Raw genomic sequence first — 13,554 nt, forward strand, 5'->3', positions numbered from 1 at the left:
CTAAGGCATAGAAATGAAGAATAATCCTACATTGTGCAATAAAGAAATTACAGCACATGATACCCACTGCCATCATAGTCTGATACCAGTGATAATATAGCGTACACAACAAACAACAAATTACATACACTGGGCAAATAAAAGCTCATACATCATTGACACGCATCGACAGAACTTACCATTTGAACTATAATCTCTTCAAAGAAATAGGATTGGCCAGATTCAGATAGAACAAATTTCAGTTTGCAAAATCTCCAATTCTTTTGTGGTTACCTCAGTGTCTTGTTTCATTTCTTGACTCCTGCATCTAATACCTGCAACTCCAGTCTCAACATGTTGATTGCATGTTAAGAATCTTGTACACGTTGTCTTTCCACCACTAGTTGATGCTCGAGAACATCTACCCATTCAAATTCCAATCAATAATCATTTGGTAACGGCCATGCCGCACTGCTCTTAGATCTTTGTGTTGATGTCACTTCATCTTGAAATGTTTCTGTAAGTACACATGACTAGGGCAAAAATATAGTTACAACAGTGAAGCGAGCAAGACAGACTATTTTGTACATGGCAAAATAGGACTAACAATAATGTTACACGTCATGATGCACAAGCAAGTGATATTTTAAAAATTATAAAAATGGTAGTCTGTGCAACCCGCATACAGAAATCTCTCCTAGCTCACTAGAGGAGCATTATGTTGGGGCCAAATCCAAAAAATAGACAGGTTACAAATTTAGACCACATGCAGCTATTGAACATTACATACACACACACATATATATATATCTATATATCTTGTGTATAAGTAAGCAAGCGGTTGGCCATTCTGTAGCTCAATTAAAGCTTAGGGAGCATAATGAACAACACATGGATTCATACAAACCTACTACAACAAGGAAAACTATGTAATCATTTGCCTCGTATAAACTAGATTGTGAGCCTCATGAAGTAATAGTTGGTTAGTAGACTTCAAAGCTTCAAGCACACTTAGCCAGAGTAATAAATGGTAAGGCCTTTAATTATGTCAACTAATAGTTATACAATTACTCCTACCCAACATCAGGCATCATTATTTCGGCATCTCATTAACTAAGGACAAATAAAGCAATTGAAAAGAGCAATTTAACTATGCCTGAAACAAACAAGCAATTTAACTGTTGAGTTGGCAGCATGCATACATGCACTCCTCAATAACATCCATGGCGTAGCTACATTTACTATATAAAGGAACAAGTAATATAATATTGTTTGCCCCCTATGAAGTATCTCGACTAGTATGTAATCAAGATCCTAGTAATGATAGGGAGGCTAATGATGTGAATATGTGTTTGGTTATGACATTTATGACATCGATAACTACCATAGCAGGAAGCAGTTTCACATTGTTCACTACTATAAGATGTTTTAGATATTTAATAGTAGATAACATCTATAATGAGTGATCAGACACATTAAAATGTGCCTACATACATCTGATTTACAAAAAATTTAGAACATCATATAGTAGTGAGCGGAGGGACTTTTAATCAATGGCCCAATGACTGGGTTACAGGTAAAGAACCCTACGCAAGCACAATGTCATACAAATAGGATGTCCTGGTAATTTTAATACAGTGACTTACCATAACTGGTTGAACAGGCTTAGCGCTGCTCCTCCTTCTCTTGCAAGGCTCCTTCCTAACATCTTGTACATGGAAATCCTCAATCTTATCTTCATTGCACCCCCTCTGCAAGGTGACACAAACTAGTTACTAGTCAACTTGGAAGATAAATATGCATACTTTCCAGTTTGTGAACAACACCAAATGATGAGTTTATAACAAAACAACACCACATAATGAAACATGCCACATCTCTTGCACACAATGGAATGAGCATTTACTATGTGTGCACTAAACTAGGCATACCTACATACTGGACCTCCAGGTACTCTTGGAGAGCCTACTTTAGAGTATAGTCAGACCTTTATGTCACCTATGAGTTATACAGGCACCCACTACAATAGCCCTTAGTGTTTAAGTCGTTGACAAGCTCTGTTAGGTCAAGAACAACAAGTAATCAAAGCAAACAGTCCTAGTATGGCTGGCTCATACAAACAAGCAATTGAACAGATGTGTGACCAAATCTTGCACAACACTGAATTACATATCAAGAAAAGAAGCATAGAAGGAGGCTTAAATACCATCACTTGACTGACCAGATTTAAGGGGCATTTAAACATCATGTGCAACGTATGAACTAACATAAACATTGCATATTTCAGATTCTATAATGAAATGCACATGTATTAGGTTACGCTATGTATGATGCCTAAATATACACTATTGGAGGCAGGAGTGATTCATCATTGCACGCACAATTGAATTGTAGGTTAAGGGACAGTTCTATTCTAACTTTTCAGAACTTATTCTCAAAATATGACATAAAAGATGTAAAGAAGTCGTTTTGAGTTATGGGCTTGGGCTTAACTTATTTCGCTTTGGGGAGGGGGGGTGCTTCGGCTCGAAGCTCACTAAAAATTGAAGGGAAGGGGAATAGCAAAATGACTGTGTTGTCTATCTATATTACACTCAAAATGCCACTATCCAGCCCGTGTCACACCTGACCCTCAAGTAAAAACAATCATGCAAGCATTCATTGCCCTGCCAGCTTGCATCTCCTCTCCCATTTCCCTCTACCTTGATCCCCTGCCTGTAGTGCTAGGGTTCCTCCAACGAGTCATTGCCATTGGTCCCATCTGGCCTCCTCCTCCATGATGCTTTGTCCAAATAGGCTACATGGCCGACGAGTAGGGCCAAATCTCCCTGGCTGCTGCTCCCTCTGGCACCACCCCTCATTATCATGGTCTCTAGCAGCTGCTCCGCTATGGTCCGTCCAATGCACTACTCTGGCAGTCACCACACAACTACGGCCAATGCCCCACTCTGGCAGAAGGCACCTCGTTCCCCCTCCCCTCCTCCTAGGCCGTGGCCATGAGGTGTTGTTGAAGGATGAGCTCATCCAACAAGGTGAGGATCTCCTCTGATTTTTTGCCAAATTTTCATTCTGATCCGCTATACAATGAATTGCTATGAGCTGCTGCTGCTATATGATGCATTGTTTTGATTTTCTCTTACTACTGTTATATGATGAATTGCTACGAGCTGTGCTACGTCTTGAGCTTGCGTTGCTTTTCCTTGAAGAGGAAAGGGTGATGCAGCAATAGTAGCGTAAGTATTTCCCTTAGTTTTTGAGAACCAAGGTATCAATCCAGTAGGAGGCTCCTCAAAAGTCCCACGCACATACACAAACAAAAAAAGAACTCACAACCAACGCAATAAAGGGGTTGTCAATCCATTCACGGCCACTTGCGGAAGAGAGATCTAATAGAGATAGTATAATAAGATAAATATATTTCTGGTATTTTATAATATAGATGCAAAAAGTAAAGATGCAAATAAAAGTAGATTGGAAGCAAATATGATAAGAGATAGACCCGGGGGCCATAGGTTTCACTAGAGGCTTCTCTCAAGATAGCATAAGTATTACGGTGGGTGAACAAATTACTGTCGAGCAATTGATAGAAAAGTGAATATCTATGAGATTATTTAGGCATGATCATGTATATAGGCATCACGTCCGTGACAAGTAGACCGACTCCTGCCTGCATCTACTACTATTACTCCACACATTAACCGACTCCTGCCTGCATCTAGAGTATTAAGTTCATAAGAACAGAGTAACGCCTTCAGCAAGATGACATGATGTAGAGGGATAAACTCATGCATATAAACCCCATCTTTTTATCCTCGATGGCAACAATACAATACGTGCCTTGCAACCCCTGCTGTCACTGGGTAAGGACATCGCACGATTGAACCCAAAGCTAAGCACTTCTCCCATGGCAAGAAAGATCAATCTAGTAGGCCAAACCAAACTGATAATTCGAAGAGACTTGCAAAGATAACTCAATCATACATAAAAGAATTCAGAGAAGATTCAAATACTTCTCATAGATAAACTTGATCATAAACCCACAATTCATCGGATCTCTACAAACACACCGCAGAAAGAGTTAACATCGTATAGATCTCCACAAGAGAGGGGGAGAACATTGTATTGAGATCCAAAAAGAGAGAAGAAGCCATCTAGCTAATAAGTATGGACCCAAAGGTCGGTGGTAAACTACTCACAACTCATCGGAGAGGCTATGGTGTTGATGTAGAAGCCCTCCGTGGTCGATTCCCCCTTCGGTAGAGCGCCGGCGAAGGCTCCAAGATGGGACCTCGCGGATACAGAAGGTTACGGTGGTGGAAATTGTGTTTTGTTGGCTCCCCGGATGTTTTCGGGGTACGTAGGCTTATATAGAAGGAAGAAGTACGTCGGTGGCTTCCCATGCAGCCCACAAGACGGTTGGGTGCACCCTATAGGGGGAGGGCGCCCTACCCTCTCGTGGCCGCCTCGGCTGCTTCTTGACTTGCACTCCAAGTCCTCTGGATCACGTTCTTTCCAAAAATAACGCTCGCGAAGGTTTCATTCCGTTTGGATTCCGTTTGATATTCCTTTTCTTCGAAATACTGAAATAAGCAAAAAACAACAATAAGGGCTGGGCCTCGGGTTAGTAGGTTAGTCCCAAAAATGATATAAATGTGTAAAACAAATCCCATAAACATCCAAAAGGGGTAATATAATAGCATGGAACAATAAAAAATTATATATACGTTGAAGACGTATCAAGCAACCCCAAGCTTAATTCCTGCTCGTCCTCGAGTAGGTAAATGATAAGAACAGAATTTTTGATGTGGAATGGTACCTAGCAGAATTCTCAATGTAATTTTCTTTATTGTGGCATGAATGTTCAGATCCAACTGATTCAAAATAAAAGTTCATATTGACATGAAAATGGTGATACTTCAAGCATACTCATCAAAGTAATCATGTCCTCTGAAAATAACATGGCCAAAGAAAGTTATCCCTACAAAATCATATAGTATGGCTGTTGCTCTATCTACATCACACAAAGTATTTAACATGCACAACCCCGATGACAAGCCAAGCAATTGTTTCATACTTTAATAATCTCAAACCTTTTCAACTTTCACACAATATATGAGCGTGAGCCATGGACATAGCACTATATGTGGAATAGAATGGTGGTTGTGGAGAAGACAAAAAAGGAGAAGATAGTCTCACATCAACTAGGCGTATCAACGGGCTATGGAGATGCCCATTAATAGATATCAATGTGAGTGAGTAGGGATTGTCATGCAACGGATGCACTAGAGCTATAAATATATGAAAGCTCAACAAAAGAAACTAAGTGGGTGTGCATCCAGCTCGCTTGCTCACGAAGACCTAGGGCATTTTGAGGAAGCCCATCATTGGAATATACAAGCCAAGTTCTATAATGAAAAATTCCCACTAGTATATGAAAGTGACAACATATGAGACTATCTATCATGAAGATCATGGTACTACTTTGAAGCACAAGTGTGGAAAAAGAGATAGTAGCATTGTCCCTTCTCTCTTTTTCTCTCATTTTATTTTTTTCTTTCTTTTTCTTCTTTTTTTCTTTTTTTTCTTTCTTTTTTTTCTTTGGCCTTTCTTTTTTCTTTTTCTTTTTGGCTTTTCTCTTTTTTTCTTTTTCTCCTTTTTTTCTTTTTGTAAAGTCCGAAGTCTCATCCCGACTTGTGGGGAAATCATAGCCTTCATCATCCTTTCCTCACTAGGACAATGCTCTAATAATGAAGATCATCACACTTTTATGGATTTACAACTCAAGAATTACAACTCAAAGCTAGAACAAAATATGACTCTATATGAATGCCTCCGGCGGTGTACCGGGATATGCAATGAATCAAGAGCGACATGTATGAAAATTATGAAGGTGGCCTTGCCACAAATACAATGTCAACTACATGATCATGCAAAGAGCAATATGACAAAAGTAATGCATGTCATATGAACAGAACGGTGGAAAGTTGCATGGCAATATATCTCGGAATGGCTATGGAAATGCCATAATAGGTAGGTATGGTGGCTTTTTTGAGGAAGATATATGGTGGGTGTATGGTACCGGCGAAAGTTGCGCGGCACAAGAGAGGCTAGCAATGGTGGAAGGGTGAAAGAGTGCGTATAATCCATGGACTCAACATTAGTCAAAAGAACTCATATACTTGTTGCAAAAATTTAGAAGTCATCAAAAAAAAGTACTACGCGCATGCTCCTAGGGGAATAGATTGGTAGGAAAAGACCATCGCTCGTCCCCGACCGCCACTCATAAGGAAGACAATCAATAAATAAAATTGTGCTCCAACTTCATCACAAAGCGGTTCACCATACGTGCATGCTACGGGAATCACAAACCTCAATGCAAGTATTTTTCATAATCACCTCAACTAGCATGACTTTAATATCACTACCTCCATATCTCAAAACAATTATCAAGCATCCAATTGATCATAGCATCCAATTCACTTTCTATGATAGTTTTTATTATACCCAACTTGGATGCTCATCATTCTAGGACCATATTTGTAACCATAGCAAATACCATGTTGTTCTAAAAGACTCTCAAAATAATATAAGTGAAGCATGAGAGACTAGCAATTTCTTCAAAATTAATCCACCACCGTGCTCTAAAAGATATAAGTGAAGCACTAGAGCAAAAACTATCAAGCTCAAAAGATATCAGTGAAGCACATAGCATATTCGAATAAATTCTAATCAAGTGGGCTTCTCCAAAAAGGTGTGTAAAACAAGTATAATTTTGGTAAACTAAAAAGGAAAGACTAATATAATACATGACGCTCCAAGCAAAAGACATATCATGTGGCGAATAAAAATATAGCTCGAAGTAAAGCTACCAATGAACAAAGACGAAAGAGGGGATGCCTTCCCGGGGCATCCCCAAGCTTAGGCTTTTGGATATCCTTGAATATCTTGGGGTGCCATGGGCATCTCCAAGCTTAGGCTCTTTCCACTCCTTATTCCATAGTCCATAAAAGATTTACCCAAAACTTGCAAACTTCACAACACAAAACTCAACAGGAAATCTTAAAGCCCCGTTAGTGAAAGAAAACAAAAACACCACATAAGGTACTGTAATGAAATCATTCTTTATTTATTTTGGTGTTAAACCTACTGTATTCCAACTTCTCTATGGTTTATAAACTATTTTACTAGCCATAGATGCATCAAAATAAGCAAACAACACACAAAAACAGAATCTATCAAAAACAGAACAGTCTAAAGAAATCTGTAACTAACGCAAACTTCTGGAACTCTAAAAATCCTAACAAAATATGAAGTCCTGGACAATTTGTCTATTGATCAGCAGCAAAAAGAATCAACGCAAAAGCACGTTTCTGTGATTTAACAAAACGAAATTGGTGCATGCAAAGTTTCTATTTTTTAGCAGAATCAAATCAACTATCATCATAGGTTATCTTGTAGGTTCTACTTGGCACAAACACTAATTAAAAGATAAAAACACATCTAAATAGAAGGTATATGCAAGATTTAATACTAAACAGGAACAAAAACAAAAAACACAAAGAAAATTGGGTTGCCTCCCAACTAGCTCTACGTTTAACGCCCCTAGCTAGGCATAAAAGCGAAGATATATCTAAGTGGTGCCATCTTTGGCACTAAATTCATAAGTAGCTCGCATGATAGATTCATAAGGTAATTTGACTTTATTTCTTGGAAAGTGCTCCATGCCTTTCTTTAATGGAAATTGGAATCTAATATTCCCTTCCTTCATATCAATAATCGCACCAATCGTTCTAAGGAAAGGTCTACCAAGAATAATAGGGCAAGAAAGATTGCAATCTATATCAAGAACGATAAAATCTACGGGCACCAATTTCTATTTTCAACAATGAGAACATCCTTGATCCTTCCCATTGACTTTTTAATGTTGGAATCCGCAAGGTGCAAATTTAAAGAGCAATCATCAAGATCATGGAAACCTAGAATATCACATAAAGTTTTCGGAATCGTGGAAATACTAGCACCCAAATCACACAAAGCAAAACACTCATGATCTTTAATTCTAATCTTTATAGTAGGTTCACACTCATCATTAAGTTTTCTAGGTATAGAAACCTCCAAATTAAGTTTTTCATCATAAGATTGCATCAAGGCATCAACGATATGTTTGGTAAAAGCTTTATTTTGACTATAAGCATGAGGAGAATTAACAACGGATTGCAACAAGGAAATACAACCTTCTAAAGAACAATTATCATAATCAAATTCCTTGAAATCCGAGATAGTGGGTTCAATATTATTTAAAGTCATGACCTCTCCAATCCCACTTTTACCAAATTTAGCATCAAGATCTAAAAACTCAGAATTTTTGGGACGCCTTCTAGGTAAAGTTGACTCATCTTCAGTCCCATAATTATCAAGATTCATATTGCAAAACAAAGATGTAATAGGAGACACATCAATAGCTTTAAGATCCTCATCATTATTTTCATGGAAACTAGAAGAACGCGCCTTTATAAAGCTATCTTTCTTAGCACGCAATCTAGCGGTTCTTTCCTTCCACTCATCAATGGAAATCCTCATTGCTTTGAGAGACTCATTGATATCATGCTTAGGAGAAGAAGATCTAAGTTTAAGAGAATCAACATCAAGCGAAAGTCTATCAACGTTCCTAGCCAAATCATCAACTTTGAGCAATTTTTCTTCAAGTAAAGCATTAAAATTCTTTTGAGAGATCATAAATTCCTTCACACAATTCTTAAAATCAGAGGGCATCTTATTAAAATTACCATAAGAATTATTCCATAATTGTTAGAGTAATTACTAGGGAGGTCCAGCATTAAAGTTTCCTCTATAAGCATTGTTTCCAAAACTATTCCGACCAACAAAATTCACATCCATAGATTCATTATTATTCTCAATCAAAGTAGACAAAGGCATATCATTGGGATCAAGAGGACTATTTTTAGTAGCAAACAATTTCATAAGTTTTGTAGCATCTCCTAACGTGATTTCCATAAACGTGCCTCCCAAGGCCGAATCTAAGAGATTTCTAGAAGCAAAGTTCAAACCGGCATAAATTTTTTGTATGATCATCCACAAATTCAAACCATGAGTAGGGCAATTGCGAAGCATCAATTTCATTCTTTCCCAAGATTGGGCAACATGATCATGATCAAGTTGTTGAAAATTCATAATATCGTTCCTAAGAGTGATAATCTTAGCGGGAGGAAAATAATTAGAGATAAAAACATCTTTGCACTTGTTCCAAGAATCAATACTATTTTTAGGCAAAGACGAAAACCAAACTTTAGCATGATCTCTAAGTGAAAACAGAAATAACTTCAATTTAACAATATTGTTATCCGTATCTTTCTTCTTTTGCATATCACACAAATCAACAAAGTTGTTTAGATGACTAGCGACATCTTCACTAGGAAGGCCGGCGAATTGATCTTTCATAACAAGATTCAACAAAGCAGTATTGATTTCACAAGACTCAACATCATTAAGAGGAGCAATCGGAGTACTAAGGAAATCATTATTATTGGTATTTGAGAAATCACACAATTTGGTATTATCTTGCACCATGGCAACAAGTAATCCAACACACAAGCAAATAGAAAAAAGGCAAGCGGAAAGAGAGGAGGAGATTGGGAAAGAGAGGGCGAATCAAATGGCAAGGGTGAAGTGGGGGAGAGAAAAACGAGAGGCAAATGGCAAATAATGTAAATGCGAGGGAGATGAGTTTGTGATGGGTACTTGATATGTCTTGACTTGAGCGAAGACCTCCCCGGCAACGGCCCCAGAAATCCTTCTCGCTACGTCTTGAGCTTGCGTTGGTTTTCCTTGAAGAGGAAAGGGTGATGCAGCAATAGTAGCGTATTTCCCTCAGTTTTTGAGAATCAAGGTATCAATCAAGTAGGAGGCTCCTCAAAAGTCCAACGTACCTACACAAACAAACAAAGAACTCGCAACCAACGCAATAAAGGGGTTGTTAATCCCTTCGCGGCCACTTGCGAAAGTGAGATCTAATAGAGATAGTATAATAAGATAAATACATTTTTGGTATTTTATAATATAGATGGAAAAAGTAAAGATGCAAATAAAGGTAGATTGGAAGCAAATATGATAAGAGATAGTCCCGGGGGCCATAGGTTTCACTAGAGGATTCTCTAAAGATAGCATAAGTATTACGGTGGGTGAACAAATTACTGTCGAACAATTGATAGAAAACCGAATAATTATGAGATTATCTAGGCATGATCATGTATATAGGCATCACGTCTGTGACAAGTAGACCGACTCCTGCCTGCATCTACTACTATTACTCCACACATCGACCGACTCCTGCCTGCATCTAGAGTATTAAGTTCATAAGAACAGAGTAACGCCTTAAGCAAGATGACATGATGTAGAGGGATAAACTCATGCAATATGATATAAACCCCATCTTTTTATCCTCGATGGCAACAATACAATACGTGCCTTGCAACCCCTACCATCACTGGGTAAGGACACCGCAAGATTGAACCCAAAGCTAAGCACTTCTCCCATGGCAAGAAAGATCAATCTAGTAGGCCAAACCAAACTGATAAATCAAAGATACTTGCAAAGATAACTAAATCATACATAAAAGAATTCAGAGAAGATTCAAATATTTCTCATAGATAAACTTGATCATAAATCCACAATTCACCGGATCTCGACAAACACACCGCAAAAAGAGTTTACCTCGACTAGATCTCCACAAGAGAGGGGGAGAACATTGTATTGAGATCCAAAAAGAGAGAAGAAGCCATCTAGCTAATAACTATGGACCCGAAGGTCGGTGGTAAACTACTCACAACTCATTGGAGAGGCTATGGTGTTGATGTAGAAGCCCTCCATGGTCGATTCCCCCTCCGGCAGAGCGCCGGCAAAGGCTCCAAGATGGGATCTCGCGGATACATAAGGTTACGGTGTTGGAAATTGTGTTTCGTTGGCTCCCCGGATGTTTTCGGGGTACGTAGGCTTATATAGGAGGAAGAAGTACGTCGGTGGCCGCCCGTGGGGCCCATGAGACAGGGGGGCGCGCCCTACCCTCTCGTAGCCGCCTCGGCTACTTCTTGACTTGCACTCCAAGTCCTCTGGATAACGTTCGTTCCAAAAATCACGCTCTCGAAGGCTTCATTCCGTTTGGACTCCGTTTGATATTCCTTGTCTTCGAAACACTAAAATCGGTAAAAACCAACAATACGGGATGGGCCTCCTGTTAGTAGGTTAGTCCCAAAAATGATATAAATGTGTAAAATAAATCCCATAAACATCCAAAAGGGGTAATATAATAGCATGGAACAATCAAAAATTATAGATACATTGAAGACGTATCAAGCTGCTGCTGTTATATGATGCATTGCTACAAGCTGCTCCTACTGCTGTTATATGGTGAATTGCTATGAGCTGCTCCTACTCTTATATGATGAGTTGCTATAAGCTGCCGCTGCTGCTATATGATGAATTGCTATGAGCTGCTCCTGCTGCTGCTATATGATGAATTGTTAGGAGCTGCTGATGGTATATGATGAATTGCTCGCTGTTGTTGCTGCTGTATGATGAGTTGTTATGAGCTGTTGTTGCTACTATAGGATGCATTCAGGTGGTGCTTCTATATGATAATAACCAGCCACCTGGACCATTGAATTTCGATAAATAATGGTTGTTAATTTAAATTTAGGCAATGCGTTCTTATATGTGAAGTCATCACTCTCCATAAGATTATTATATAATCTTTTATTTCCTTATTCTTTCCCATCTCTAAGATCAAAGCAAGAAAGCAAAACCCTCTAACTCAAAACTAATCTTTATTATATTACTCTCATACTCAATTATATAGATAGATCATTAAGCAAGAACTTAAAGCCTAGATCATACTAAAACTTGTATTCTACTAGATCATGATTTAACTAAAATGATCGAACTAAGGTAAGCAATAAAGATGGAGACGTGATGGTGATACGATACCGGGACACCTCCCACAAGCTTGGCACAAGCCAATGGGGAGTGCCCATACCCATGTACTCAAGTCTCCTTCTTTGGAGATCATGGTGCAATATTATTGGCAATAATGCCTCTCAGAATGCGATTTTCCTCTTCGAGCTTATTGATTTGCTGTAAGAGATCCATAATTTCCTTGCATTGCTTTTCGGTGATGGTTAAAGAACCGTCCACCAATGGTTGCATCCTGGCTGTAGAGGAAAAAGCAACACTATTTTTCAAGTTATTGTAAGAGATAAATTTGGCACTCCGGGCTGAGGAAGAGAAGTGACTTCTTGATCCTCATCCATGGCGTCCAGTCTTTTCGGGTTGGCTTCTATTTCTTCCTTCGTTGACCACCTGAAGGGATCGGCTTCACCATATGCTCTTGGACCCGATGTTGGGCGAGAGACCTGACTCTCCTCAACTGATTCTTGCGAAGAGATATTGCCCTAAATCTGCCACGGAAATAGCTAGAAACAAGAACATAGGATATTGTCGTAATACGTGGTCAAAACCTTCGGGAGATTGTATAATAAATTTTTACTGTGGAAAATAAGTAATCTAGGAGAAAACAGACTCCGAATGGTATATGAAGGCTCCACAAGCTCGGGAGGCGCGCCTAGGGGGTAGGGCGCGCCCCCAGGCATGGCGCTTGCTCGTGTGCTTTTGGGACTACTTTTATTTTCCTATTTTTTAAATATTCCAAAATGGAGTAAAATTGCCTCTATGGAACTTTTGGAGTTGATTTACTTACCATATCACATACCTATTCCTTTTTAGGGTTCTGGAGTATTCTAAAAAGTTTCCTTTATGTATTCCTCCAACGTTATGGAATTAATAATATTAGTCTCAATATTTTTAGGCATACCTGAGATATAATGTTTGATTATTTGCCCATTCACCACCTACGGGTTGGTGCCTTCGGCGTTGTCGATCTTGACAGAGCCGGAACGATAAAATTATTCGATAATGTATAGTCCTTCCCATTTAGAGAGAAGTTTTCTTGGAAAAAATCTTAAACAAGAATTATATAGCAAGACATGGCCACCTACATTAAATTCCCGGTTTTGTATTATTTTTTCATGGCATCTTTTTACTTTAACATTTTAGCATTTTCATAAGCCTGGGTTCTCCCTTCATCAAGTGAGTTAATGTCAAATAACCTCTTTCCACCAGCAAGTTTAAAATCATAGTTGAGCTCTTTAATTGCCCAATAAGCTTTGTGTCCTAATTCAGGTAAGTGACATGCTTTTCCATAAACCATTTTATATGGAGTCATACCCATAAGATTTTTACAAGCAGTTCTATAAGCCCATAATGTATCGTCAAGTTTCTTAGACCAATTCTTCCTAGATCTATTAACAGTCTTTTGCAGGATCAGTTTTATTTCCCTATTATTTAATTCAACTTGACCGCTAGACTGGGGGTGATCTGGAGATGCAATTCTATGGTTAACATCATACTTAGCAAGCAATTTATGGAAATCACCATGAATAAAGTGTGAACCACCATTAGCCATTAAATATCTTGGGACTCCAAACATCAAGAAAATAACTTCCT

The sequence above is a fragment of the Triticum aestivum genome, chromosome 6B (genome assembly GCF_018294505.1).
Source record: "Triticum aestivum cultivar Chinese Spring chromosome 6B, IWGSC CS RefSeq v2.1, whole genome shotgun sequence".
NCBI lineage: Eukaryota > Viridiplantae > Streptophyta > Magnoliopsida > Poales > Poaceae > Triticum > Triticum aestivum.